Here is a 12,498-nt window from a genome sequence, read left to right as displayed (position 1 = left end):
TTTTTTATTTTAAAAAATAATTATCATTACTATTTACTATTAAATGTTGATAACATGTCTACCAAAAAGAATATGTCGATAACATTTGATGTAAAAAACAAGCATACATACACAATAATAAGTGATAAGTGTCTTTGGGCCTTTAGTAATAAACCAAATGTAAGAAAAATTTGGAATTTATTTGTGTGAACCTTTTTTGTTTTATTTTTTTTTGACCTAGGTATCTTTAGACATAAAAAAACATAATATCTATATATGTGTGGTGATGGGCCAAATGTAATTCTTTTCAAACGAGCCTGTTAGAAATACCCCAACCCATTCATGGCCCCATCTAGTGAGTTGATGTGTGTAATGCCTATGAACCCTAAAATAGTAGCGCATATAATGGCAATATACCGTGGTTATCATCGCCACATTGCATTTGGATGAACCACAAAGCCTTTTCACTCGTAAATCTCGATTGGGTGTTCCCGTGTAAACGTTTTCTTGTATGTAGATAATTTAATGAAATATTTCCTTTTCTCGGCATCTATATTTGATATTGGTTACTAACAAAACATTGGTTGAACTTGTATTTTTGCAGAGTACAAGGTTTGAAGGGCAGTTCGAGAGTATAACTTGGGTCTATGATCTCTATGCCTCTTCCAAACCAGCTCTGAGGCGTCTGAAGATGCCACGGGTCTCAAACACAGACTTACTAGCTGCCTTCCATGACGATGTGACCATGCGATCTCCTCCTAAGACTTAATCGAACTCGACGCTACAGAGACGACCTTTGTTTTATCGTACTGAAAGGTGGTCGTCAGGGACGCATTCTGGCGCCGAATTTGGAAAACCCAGTTTACCACATACCTAAGGCAAGTAACGTAATAGAAACCCTATGATTAACCCTTTGAATGATTGAATTTTACTGTAGGTGTCCCATTCTTTATTATAAAGCTACACTGTGTTGTTTTCATAATTAACAATTCAGCTGTTTTCAACACAAAACTTCCCCATGTGGTTCTGACTAGGGACGAGTGCCACATTGGGACTTATATTTTTGCCAAAAATGATGACATGAAGTAACAATCTGTAAAATTGGAAGACTTGCAATGATTGTTTCAAGTTGATCACATATATACGGGATTCTAATAAATCCATGTGCATGTTTGTTGTGTTTTCAAAGAAACTGAGAACTTATATAAGCATTATGAGCTCACTCTTCCATGTGGAAAGTTCCTATCCCTCGGGCCCGATTTCATGCCCCACTTTGATGTAATAACCTTGGAACTTGACTTAACATTCTTTCTTAATAACAGCAGCTAATGATTTATGAATGTAACTGTGCAAATCTAAAAAATTTGGAACTTTTTTTAACCCAATATAGGTCGTGAACACTGTTGCGATACTTTCCTCACTTCAAGCCAAAGTGAATCCTGTGTCGTGATGCTGGTTCTTCCTGTCAACCTTTGCCACCGAGATCTTGTTCCAAACTCCGATGGAACATTTAATAGAGAGCTATGCGAGACACTGGATGCCACCAACTCAAGAACTTGAGCATGTAAGGAATATTCATCTTAACATCTGGGCATGATTGCTCCAAGTGTAACATGAACTAGTAACTGATCCAGCATTCATACATACAATATGGATCTATTTAACTTTTATTTTTATTTTGCTTGTCATCTGAATAGGTATTTGTACCCATTTGTGAGCCACCTAAGACTTGGTACATGCTATTATTGGATGTAAAAAGAGCTTCTATTTATGCTCCTAATGTTTGCACAACCATGGAGTCTGAACCTAGGCACGAGCGCAACATGCACCTTATAGTACATAACCCATTGATGAGCGGATAATTTATACGTTTTTTGGCATTGTTTTTAGGTAGTTTCTAGTATAATCTAGCTACTTTTAGGGATGTTTTCATTAGTTTTTATGAAAAATTCACATTTCTGGACTTTACTATGAGTTTGTGTGTTTTTCTGTGATTTTAGGTATTTTCTGGCTGAAATTGAGGGACCTGAGCAAAAATCTGATTCAGGCTGAAAAAGGACTGCTGATGTTGTTGGATTCTGACCTCCCAGCACTCGAAATGGATTTTTTAGAGCTACAGAACTCCAAATGGCGCGCTCTCAACGGCGTTGGAAAGTAGACATCCAGGGCTTTTCAGAAATATATAATGATCCATACTTTATTCGAGCTTAGATGACGCAAACTGGCATTCAACGCCAGTTCCATGCTGCATTCTGGAGTAAAACGCTAGAAACACGTCACAAACCAGAGTTAAACGCCAAAAACACGTTACAACTTGGCGTTTAACTCCAAAAGAAGCCTCTACATGTGTAAAGCTCAATCTCAGCCAAAGCACACACCAAAGTGGGCCCCGGAAGTGAATTTCTGCACTTAGACTTATTTCTGTAAACCCTAGTAGCTAGTTTAGTATAAATAGAACTTTTTACTATTGTACTAGGTGTCTAGTCTTTTGACCATTCGGTCTTTTGATCATTCATGGGGGTTGGCCATTTGGCCATGCCTGGACCATCACTTATGTATTTTCAACGATGGAGTTTTTACACACCATAGATTAAGGGTGTGGAGCTCTGTTGTACCTCGAGTTTTAATGCAATTACTACTATTTTCTATTCAATTCAGCTTATTCTTGTTGTAAGATATTCATTGCACTTCAACCTAATGGATGTGATGATCCGTGACACTTATAATCATCCATCCTTATGAACGCGTGCTTGACAACCACTTCCGTTCTACCTTAGATCGAGTGTGTATCTCTTGGATTCCTTAATCAGAGTTTTCGTGGTATAAGCTAGAATTATTGGCGGCCATTCTTGAGAATCCGGAAAGTCTAAACCTTGTCTGTGGTATTCCGAGTAGGATTCAGGAATTGAATGACTGTGACGAGCTTCAAACTCGCGATTGTTGGGCGTAGTGACAGACGCAAAAGAATCAATAAATTCTATTCCGACATGATCGAGAACCGACAGATGATTAGCCGTGCTGTGACAAGAGCATTTGGACTATTTTCACTGAGAGGATGGGAAGTAGCCATTGACAACGGTGATGCCCTACATACAGCTTGCCATGGAAACGAATAAGAAGGATTGGATGAAAGCAGTAAGAAAGCATAGATTCAGAAGGAACACAGCATCTCCATACACTTATCTGAAATTCCTACTAATGATTTATATAAGTATCTCTATCTTTATTTTATGCTTTATTTATTATTATTTTCAAAAACCATTACAACCATTTGAATTTGCCTAACTGAGATTTACAAGATGACCATAGCTTGCTTCATACCAACAATCTCTGTGGGATCGACCCTTACTCACGTAAGGTTTATTACTTGGACGACCCAGTGCACTTGCTGGTTAGTTGTGCGAAGTTGTGAAGAATGTGAGTGAACCATAGTAGTGTGCACCAAGTTTTGGAGCCATTACTAAGAATTGTTCGAGTTATAAAAAGTGTAAATCACAATTTTGCCTATCAAGTTTTTGGCGCCGTTGCCGGGGATTGTTTGAGTTTGGACAACTGACGGTTCATCTTGTTGCTCAGATTAGGTGATTTTCTTTTCAAAAAGTTTTCAAAAATCTTTCAAAAATCTTTTTTTTTTCATTTTTCAAAAAAATTATTTTTCGAAAAATCCAAAAAATATTAATAAAATCATAAAAAACCAAAAATATTTTTGTGTTTCTTGTTTGAGTCTAATGTTAATTTTTAAGTTTGGTGTCAATTTCATGTTTAAAAACTTTTGCATTTTTCGAAAATTCATGCATGTGTTCTTCATGATCTTCAAGTTGTTCTTGACAAGTCTTCTTGTTTGATCTTTAAATTTTCTTGTTTTGTGTTTTTTGTTATTTTTCATATGCATTTTTGCATTCATAGTGTCTAAGCATTAAAAATTTCTAAGTTTGGTGTCTTGCATGTTTTTCTTTTCTTAAAAATTTTCAAAAATAAGTCTTGATGTTCATCTTGATCTTCAAAGTGTTCTTGGTGTTCATCTTGACATTCATAGTGTTCTTGCATGCATCATGTGTTTTGATTCATAATTCTCATGTTGTGAGTCATTTTTTGTGTTTTTCTCTCTCATCATTAAAAATTTAAAAAAATAAAAAATATATTTTCCTTGTTTTACTCAAAAATTCAAAATCTTTGGGTTGACTTAATCAAAAAATTTTAAAATAAGTTGTTTCTTCTTAGTCAAGTCAAGATTTAATTTTTAAAAATCTTATCTTTTCAAAATCTTTTTCAAAAATCAAATCTTTTTTATTTTTTTATTATTTTTGAAAATTTTTTAAAATTTATTTTCAAAATCTTTTTCTTATCTTTATTTCATGATTTTCAAAAACTTTACTAACAATTAATGTGATTGATTCAAAAATTTGAAGTTTGTTACTTTCTTGTTAAGAAATGTTCAATCTTTAAATTCTAGAATCATATCTTTTAGTTTCTTATTAGTCAAGTAATCAATTTTAATTTTAAAAATCAAATCTTTTTCAAAATAAATTTCAATCATATCTTCTCAATCATATCTTTTTCAAAATCAATTTCAAAATCTTTTCTAACTTCTTATCTTTTCAAAATTGATTTTCAAATTTTTTTCAACTAACTAATTGACTTTTTGTTTGTTTTACTATTTCTTATCTTTTTCAAAACCACCTAAGTACTTTTCTCTCTCTAATTTTCGAAAATTCCTCACTCTTTTTCAAAATTCTTTTAATTAACTAATTGTTTCAAATTTTAATTTTATTTTTATTTCTTATCTTAATTTTCGAAAATCACTAACCATTTTTCAAAAATAATTTTTGAATTCTCTCTCTCATCTTCTTCTATTTATTCATTCAATTACTAACACTCCTCTTCATCTCAAAATTTGAACCCTCTCTTCCTCTCTGAGTTTGAATTTTCCTCTTTTCCTTCTTGTATTCTTTTCTTCTTTTACTGACATAAAGAAATCTCTATACTGTGACATAGAGGATTCCTCTTCTTTTTTTGTTCTCTTCTTTTTCATATGAGCAGGAGCAGGGACAAGAACATTCTTGTTGAAGCAGATCCTGAACCTGAAAGGACTCTGAAGAAGAAGCTTAGAGAAGCTAAAGCACAACAATCCAGAGAAAACCTTACAGAGAATCTCGAAAAAGAGAGAGACATGGCCGAACCCAATAACAATGGTGGAGGCACAAGGAGGATGCTTGGTGATTATACTACACCTACTTCCAAGTTTGATGGAAGAAGCATATCTATCCCTACCATTGAAGCAAACAATTTTGAGCTGAAACCTCAACTAGATGCTCTAATGCAACAGAACTGCAAATTCCATGGACTTCCATCAGAAGATCCCTACCAGTTTTTAACTGAGTTCTTGCATATCTGTGAGACTGTTAAGACTAATGGAGTAGATGCTGAAGTCTACAGGCTCATGCTTTTCCCTTTTGCTGTAAGAGACAGAACTAGAACATGGTTGGACTCACAACCTAAAGATAGCCTGGACTATTGGGATAAGCTGGTCACAGCCTTCTTGGCTAAGTTCTTTCCTCCTCAAAAGTTGAGCAAGCTTAGAGTAGATGTTCAGACCTTCAAACAAAAAGATGGTGAATCCCTCTATGAAGCTTGGAAAAGATACAAGCAGATGACCAAAAGGTGTCCTTCTGACATGCTTTCAGAGTGGACCAATTTTAATATATTCTATTATGGTCTATCTGAGTTCTCCAATATGTCACTGGACCATTCTGCAGGTGGATCCATTCACCTAAGGAAAATGCCTACAGAAGCTTAAGAACTCATTGACATGGTTGCAAATAACCAATTCATGTACACTTCTAAGAGGAATTCTGTGAGTAATAAGACGCCTCAGAGGAAGGGAGTTCTTGAAATTGATGCTTTGAATGCCATATTGGCTCAGAACAAAATGTTGACTCAGCAAGTCAACATGATTTCTCAAAGTCTGAATGGATGGCAAAATGCGTCCAACAGTACTAAAGAGGCATCTTCTGAAAAAGAAGCTTATGATCCTGAGAACCCTGCAATGGCATAGGTAAATTACATGGGTGAACCCTATGGGAACACCTATAATTCTTCATGGAGAAATTATCCAAACTTCTCATGGAAGGATCAACAAAAGCCCCAACAAGGCTTTAATAATGGTGGAAGAAACAGGCTTAGCAATAACAAGCCTTTTCCATCATCTTCTCAGCAACAGACAAAGCATTATGAGCAGAGCTCCTCTAGCTTAGCAAACATAGTCTCTGATCTGTCTAAAGCCACTTTAAGTTTCATGAGTGAAATAAGGTCATCAATAAGAAATCTGGAGGCATAACTGGGCCAGCTGAGTAAGAAAATCACTGAAACTTCTCCTAGTACTCTCCCAAGCAATACTGAAGAGAATCCAAAAAGAGAGTGCAAGGCCATTGACATAATCAAAATGGCCGAACCTAGAGAGGAAGGAGAGGACGTGAATCCAAATGAGGAAGACCACATGGGACGTCTCCCATACAAGAAGGAGTTCCCTATTGAGTACCTAAAGGAATCTGAGGCTCATATAGAGACCATAGAGATCCCTTTAATCCTCCTTCTGCCATTCATGAGCTCTGAAAACTATTCTTCCTTTGAAGAGGATAAAGATGTAACTGGAGAGCAAGTTGCTCAATATCTAGGATCTATCATAAAGCTGAATGCCAAGTTGTTTGGTAATGAGACTTGGGAAGATGCACCTCCCTTGCTCATTAGTGAACTAGATACATGGGTTCAGCAAACTTTACCTCAAAAGAAACAAGATCCTGGTAAATTCTTAATACCTTGTACCATAGGAACCATGACCTTTGAGAAGGCTCTGTGTGACCTGGAGTCAGGCATAAATCTTATGCCACTTTCTGTAATGGAGAAACTATGGATCTTTGAGGTACAGGCTGCCACATTCTCATTAGAGATGGCAGACAAGTCAATAAGACAAGCTTATGGATTGGTAGAAGACGTGTTAGTGAAGGTTAAAGGCCTTTACATTCCTTCTGATTTCATAATCTTAGACACTAGAAAGGATAAGGATGAATCCATCATCCTTGGAAGATCCTTCCTAGCCACAGCAGGAGCTGTGATTGATGTTGACAGAGGAGAGCTAGTCCTTCAATTGAATGGGGACTAACTGGTGTTTAAAGCTCAAGGATCTTCCTCTGCAACCATGGAGAGGAAGCATGAAAAGCTTCTCTCAATACAGAGTCAAACAGAGCCCCCACAATCAAACTCTAAGTTTGGTGTTGGGAGGCCACAACCAAACTCTAAGTTTGGTGTTGAACCCCCACATTTAAATTCTAAGTTTGGTGTTGGGAGGTCCCAACAATGCTCTGATGATTTGTGAGGCTCCATGAGAGCTCACTGTCAAGCTATTGACATTAAAGAAGCGCTTATTGGGAGGTAACCCAATTTTTATTTATCTATATTTTTATTGTTCTTTTATGTTTTATTAGGTTTATGATCATGTGGAGTCACAAAACAATTACTAAAATTAAAAACAGAATAAAAAACAGCAGAAAAAATAGCACACCATGGAGGAAGAGCCTACTGGCGTTTAAACGCCAGTAAGGAGCATCTGGATGGCGTTCAACGCCAGAACAGAGCATGAATCTGGCGTTGAACGCCAGAAACAAGCAACAGTCTGGCGTTTAAATACCAGGATTACACCCTGAGGAGAGCTGGCGTTAAACGCCAGAAACAAGCATGGAACTGGCGTTTAACGCCAGAAACATGCTGCAGATTGGCGTTGAACGCCCAAAACAAGCATAGAGCTGGCGTTGAACACCAGAAACAAGCATCAATCTGGCGTTGAATGCCAGGATTGCATGCAGAGGGCGTTTTACATGCCTCGTTGGTGCAGGGATGATAAATCCTTGACACCTCAGGATCTGTGGACTCCACAGGATCATCTCAAGATCTGTGGAGCCCACAGGATCCCTACCTACCTCAACTCACCTTCTCTCTTCTTCACACAATCCAATAACACTCTTTCCTAAAAATCCTTCACCAATCACCTCAATCTCTCTTCCCCATCACCTCTTCACCACTCACATCCATCCACTCTTCCCCATAAACCCCACCTACCTTCAAATTCAAAATCACTTTTCCCACCCTACTACCCTCTCCCTCCACTATATAAACCCCTCTATCCTTCTTCTTTTCACACATCACAACCCTCTCTTCTCTCCCTTAGCCGAATACACACCCATCTCCCTTTCCTTCATATCTTCTTCTTTTTCTTCCATTCTTTCTTTTCTTTGCTCGAGGGTGAGCAACATTTTAAGTTTGGTGTGGTAAAAGCATAGCTTTTTTGTTTTTCCATAACCATCTATGGCACCTAAGGCCGGAGAAACCTCTAGAAAGAGGAAAGGGAAGACAAAAGCTTCCACCTCCGAGTCATGGGAGATGGAGAGATTCATCTCAAGGGTCCATAGCTCAATAGTAGAGCATTTGACTGCACATCAAGAGAGCCCACTCATGGACCTCAACAAGAGCATGAGGAATTACCTCATCAAGAAATCCCTGAGATACTTCAGGGGATACATTTTTCTCCACACAATTATTGGGAGCAACTAAGGATAGGAGCACCAAAATCACTAGGGATCAAGCAACAAAGGCAAGGAAGAGACATAGAGGAGCTCAAGAACACCATTGGTCCTTCAAGAAGAAGGCGCCACCCTCACTAAGGTGGACTCATTCCTTAACTCCCTTGTTCTTATCTCTCTGTTTTTCGATTTTTGAGCTTCATGTTTGCCTATGTTTGTGTCTTTATTACATGATCATTAGTGTCTAGTGTCTACGTCTTAAAGCTATGAATAATTCCATGAATCCTTCACCTTTCTTAAATGAAAAATGTTTCTAATACAAAAGAACAAGAAGTACATGAGTTTTGAATTCATCCTTGAAATTAGTTTAATTATATTGATGTAGTGACAATACTTTTTGTTTTCTGAATGAATGCTTGAACAGTGCATATTTTTTATCTTGTTGTTTATGAATGTTAAAATTGTTGGCTCTTGAAAGAATGATGAATAAGAGAAATGTTATTGATGATCTAAAAAATCATGAAATTTATTCTTGAAGCAAGAAAAAGCAATGAAAAAGAAAAAGCTTGCGAAAAAATGGCGAAAAAAAGAAAAGAAAAAGAAAAAGGCAAGCAGAAAAAACCAATAGCCCTTAAAACCAAAAGACAAGGGTAAAAAGGATCCAAGGCTTTGAGCATCAATGGATAGGAGGGCCCAAGGAAATAAAATCCAGGCCTAAGCGGCTAAATTAAGCTGTCCCTAACCATGTGCTTGTGGCATGCAGGTCCAAGTGAAAAGCTTGAGACTGAGTGGTTAAAGTCGTGATCCAAAGCAAAAAGAGTGTGCTTAAGAGCTCTGGACACCTCTAACTGGGGACTTTTGCAAAGCTGAGTCACAATCTGAAAAGGTTCACCCAGTCATGTGTCTGTGGCATTTATGTATCCGGTGGTAATACTGGAAAACAAAGTGCTTAGGGTCACGGCCAAGACTCATAAAAGTAGTTGTGTTCAAGAATCAACATACTTAACTAGGAGAATCAATAACACTATCAGAACTCTGAGTTCCTATAGATGCCAATCATTCTAAACTTCAAGGGATAAAGTGAGATGCCAAAACTATTCAGAAGCAAAAAGCTACTAGTCCCCCTCATCTAATTAGAACTAAGCTTCAGTGATATTTTGAGATTTATAGTATATTCTCTTCTTTTTATCCTATTTTATTTTCAGTTTCTTGGGGACAAGCAACAATTTAAGTTTGGTGTTGTGATAAGCGGATAATTTATACGCTTTTTGGCATTGTTTTTAGGTAGTTTCTAGTAGGATCTAGCTACTTTTAGGGATGTTTTCATTAGTTGTTATGCAAAATTCACATTTCTGGACATTACTATGAGTTTGTGTGTTTTTCTATGATTTCAGGTATTTTCTGGCTGAAATTGAGGGACCTGAGCAAAAATCTGATTCAGGCTGAAAAATGACTGCTGATGCTGTTGGATTCTGACCTCCCTGCACTCGAAATAGGTTTTCTGGAGCTACAAAACTCCAAATGGCACGCTCTCAATGACGTTGGAAAGTAGACATCTAGGGCTTTCCAACAATAGATAATGGTCCATACTTTGTTCGAGCTTAGACGATGCAAACTGGCGTTCAACGCCAGTTCCATGCTGTATTCTGGAGTAAAATGCCAGAAACACGTCACAAACCAGAGATAAACGCCAAAAACACGTTACAAATTGGCGTTTAACTCCAAAAGAAGTCTCTGCATGTGTAAAGCTCAAGCTCAGCCCAAGCACACACCAAAGTGAGCCCCGAAAGTGAATTTCTGCACTTAGACTTATTTCTGTAAACCCTAGTAGCTAGTTTAGTATACATAGAACTTTTTACTATTGTACTAGGCGTCTAGTCTTTTGAACATTCGGTCTTTTGATCATTCACGGGGGCTGGCCATTCGGCCATGCCTGGACCATCACTTATGTATTTTCAACGGTGAAGTTTCTACACACCATAGATTAAGGGTGTGGAGCTCTACTGTACCTCGACTTTTAATGCAATTACTACTATTTTCTATTCAATTCAGCTTATTCTTATTCTAAGATATTCATTGCACTTCAACCTGATGGATGTGATAATCTGTGACACTCATCATCATCCATCCTTATGAACACGTGCTTGACAACCACTTCCGTTCTACCTTAGATCGAGTGTGTATCTCTTGGATTCCTTAATCAGAGTCTTCGCGGTATAAGCTAGAATTATTGGGGCCATTCTTGAGAATCTAGAAAGTCTAAACCTTGTCTGTGGTATTCCGAGTAAGATTCAGGGATTGAATGACTGTGACGAGCTTCAAACTCGCGATTGTTGGGCGTAGTGACAGACGCAAAAGAATCAAGAAATTCTATTCCGACATAATCGAGAACCGACAGATGATTAGCCGTGCTGTGACAAGAGCATTTGGACCATTTTCACTGAGAGGATGGGAAGTAGCCATTGACAATGGTGATGCCCTACATACAGCTTGCCATGGAAACGAATAAGAAGGATTGAATGAAAGCAGTAAGAAAGCGGAGATTCAGAAGGAACACAGCATCTCCATACAATTATCTGAAATTTCTACCAATGATTTACATAAGTATCTCTATCTTTATTTTATGCTTTATTTATTATTATTTTCGAAAACCATTACAACCATTTGAATTCGCCTAACTGAGATTTACAAGATGATCATAGCTTGCTTCATACCAACAATCTCTGTGGGATCGACCCTTACTCACGTAAGGTTTATTACTTGGACGACCCAGTGCACTTGCTGGTTAGTTGTGCGAAGTTGTGAAGAATGTGAGTGAACCATAGTAGTGTGTACTAAGTCTTTGGAGCCATTACTAAGAATTGTTCGAGTTATAAAAAGTGTAAATCACAATTTTGTCTATCACCCATAAGGCATTTTGTTGATGGAAAATTTAATTATCATGCAACTATTTTCTATGGTGATGGGAACTGCAGATGGCTAGCCTCGGGAACATTTTCAAACTTACGGCGAATCTGATTAACTTTCAACATGTTTCACCAGATCCAAACACCTGGAGACGTATTAATACCCCATGCGCATTCCCAGTAGGCTAGGCGTGTAAGTCATTCTATGTTGTCTTCCTAATTTTTCTTTCCTTTAATTAGATTTTACACAATTTTTAGACTTGATACAATCCAAACCATACCACATAATCCAAATGGTTGGGAATAGATTTTGAAATATTATGACAGCCTGTACGCCTATACATACAAAGATTGAATGATTTTTAACTCATTCGTTTTTTGCTATGAAAATTTTCATTGGATAGAGATGAATCTGGAATATGGTGAATCTGGTGGATATCTTACAACGGTCGATTCTCCCCAGCAATCTTTGGCAACTTGGTTAGAACACCGTTAGCATTTTAGCTTCTGGAAATTAATTTGGCCTTGGCAAAATTGACACTTAAATATAATATATATATATATATATATATATTACAGGGTGATGATGCCACATTGAGGATGAAAACAGCAATCAGGGTTGTCGCATCTGACTACAGTAAGCTTAAGGTTCTTGTGGACCTCAAGGCAAAGGCAGTGTAGTGCAGTTTTCCTCCCTTTTCCTGAATACTACTTTATTTACATACTTGCATAAGAATGAAATTGGGAACCATTTTCAAGGCCCAAATATTTTGAAATTAGTTGTTGCCGTTATATTTTATTAATTCCAGTCTTTAGTGTATCTACTCTACTTGTATTATCCCAGTGGTAAACATTGGATATGGACCCACCCCAAATGAAAATGGTGTGATTATGTATGCATATGTATTAGTTAACTTGCATGGTCAATTGTTCATTTTTCAGAATGAATTTTTTTAAAAGTTGCATGTGTTTTCATTAGGTTTTGCCCTAAAGAGAGTGTGAAATGCTCAACCTTTATTGACACTCTTTCTTTGTTGTGC

The 12,498-nt window shown here is 37.2% G+C and overlaps 1 long non-coding RNA gene and 1 other non-coding gene across 3 annotated transcripts; one reads left to right on the top strand and one right to left on the bottom strand.

The window, feature by feature from the left end:
* Window positions 1-282: 282 nt before the first annotated feature.
* LOC112715208 (uncharacterized) lies at window positions 283-2,632 on the top strand. Of its 2 annotated transcripts, XR_011866453.1 has the most exons (5): window positions 283-488; window positions 584-857; window positions 1,370-1,543; window positions 1,677-1,869; window positions 1,980-2,632. It is a non-coding gene; the product is annotated as an uncharacterized lncRNA (long non-coding RNA). The 2 variants fall into 2 exon arrangements; XR_011866454.1 differs by lacking the exon at window positions 1,677-1,869.
* Window positions 2,633-5,551: 2,919 nt separating this feature from the next.
* On the bottom strand, window positions 5,552-5,659 carry LOC112718883 (small nucleolar RNA R71). The gene has a single exon (XR_003161210.1). It is a non-coding gene; the product is annotated as a small nucleolar RNA R71 (small nucleolar RNA).
* Window positions 5,660-12,498: the final 6,839 nt, after the last annotated feature.

Source organism: Arachis hypogaea, chromosome 10 (genome assembly GCF_003086295.3).
Source record: "Arachis hypogaea cultivar Tifrunner chromosome 10, arahy.Tifrunner.gnm2.J5K5, whole genome shotgun sequence".
Taxonomy (NCBI): domain Eukaryota; kingdom Viridiplantae; phylum Streptophyta; class Magnoliopsida; order Fabales; family Fabaceae; genus Arachis; species Arachis hypogaea.
Note: the sequence above shows the minus strand (reverse complement) of the source record. Positions and strands in the feature narration are given on the sequence as shown.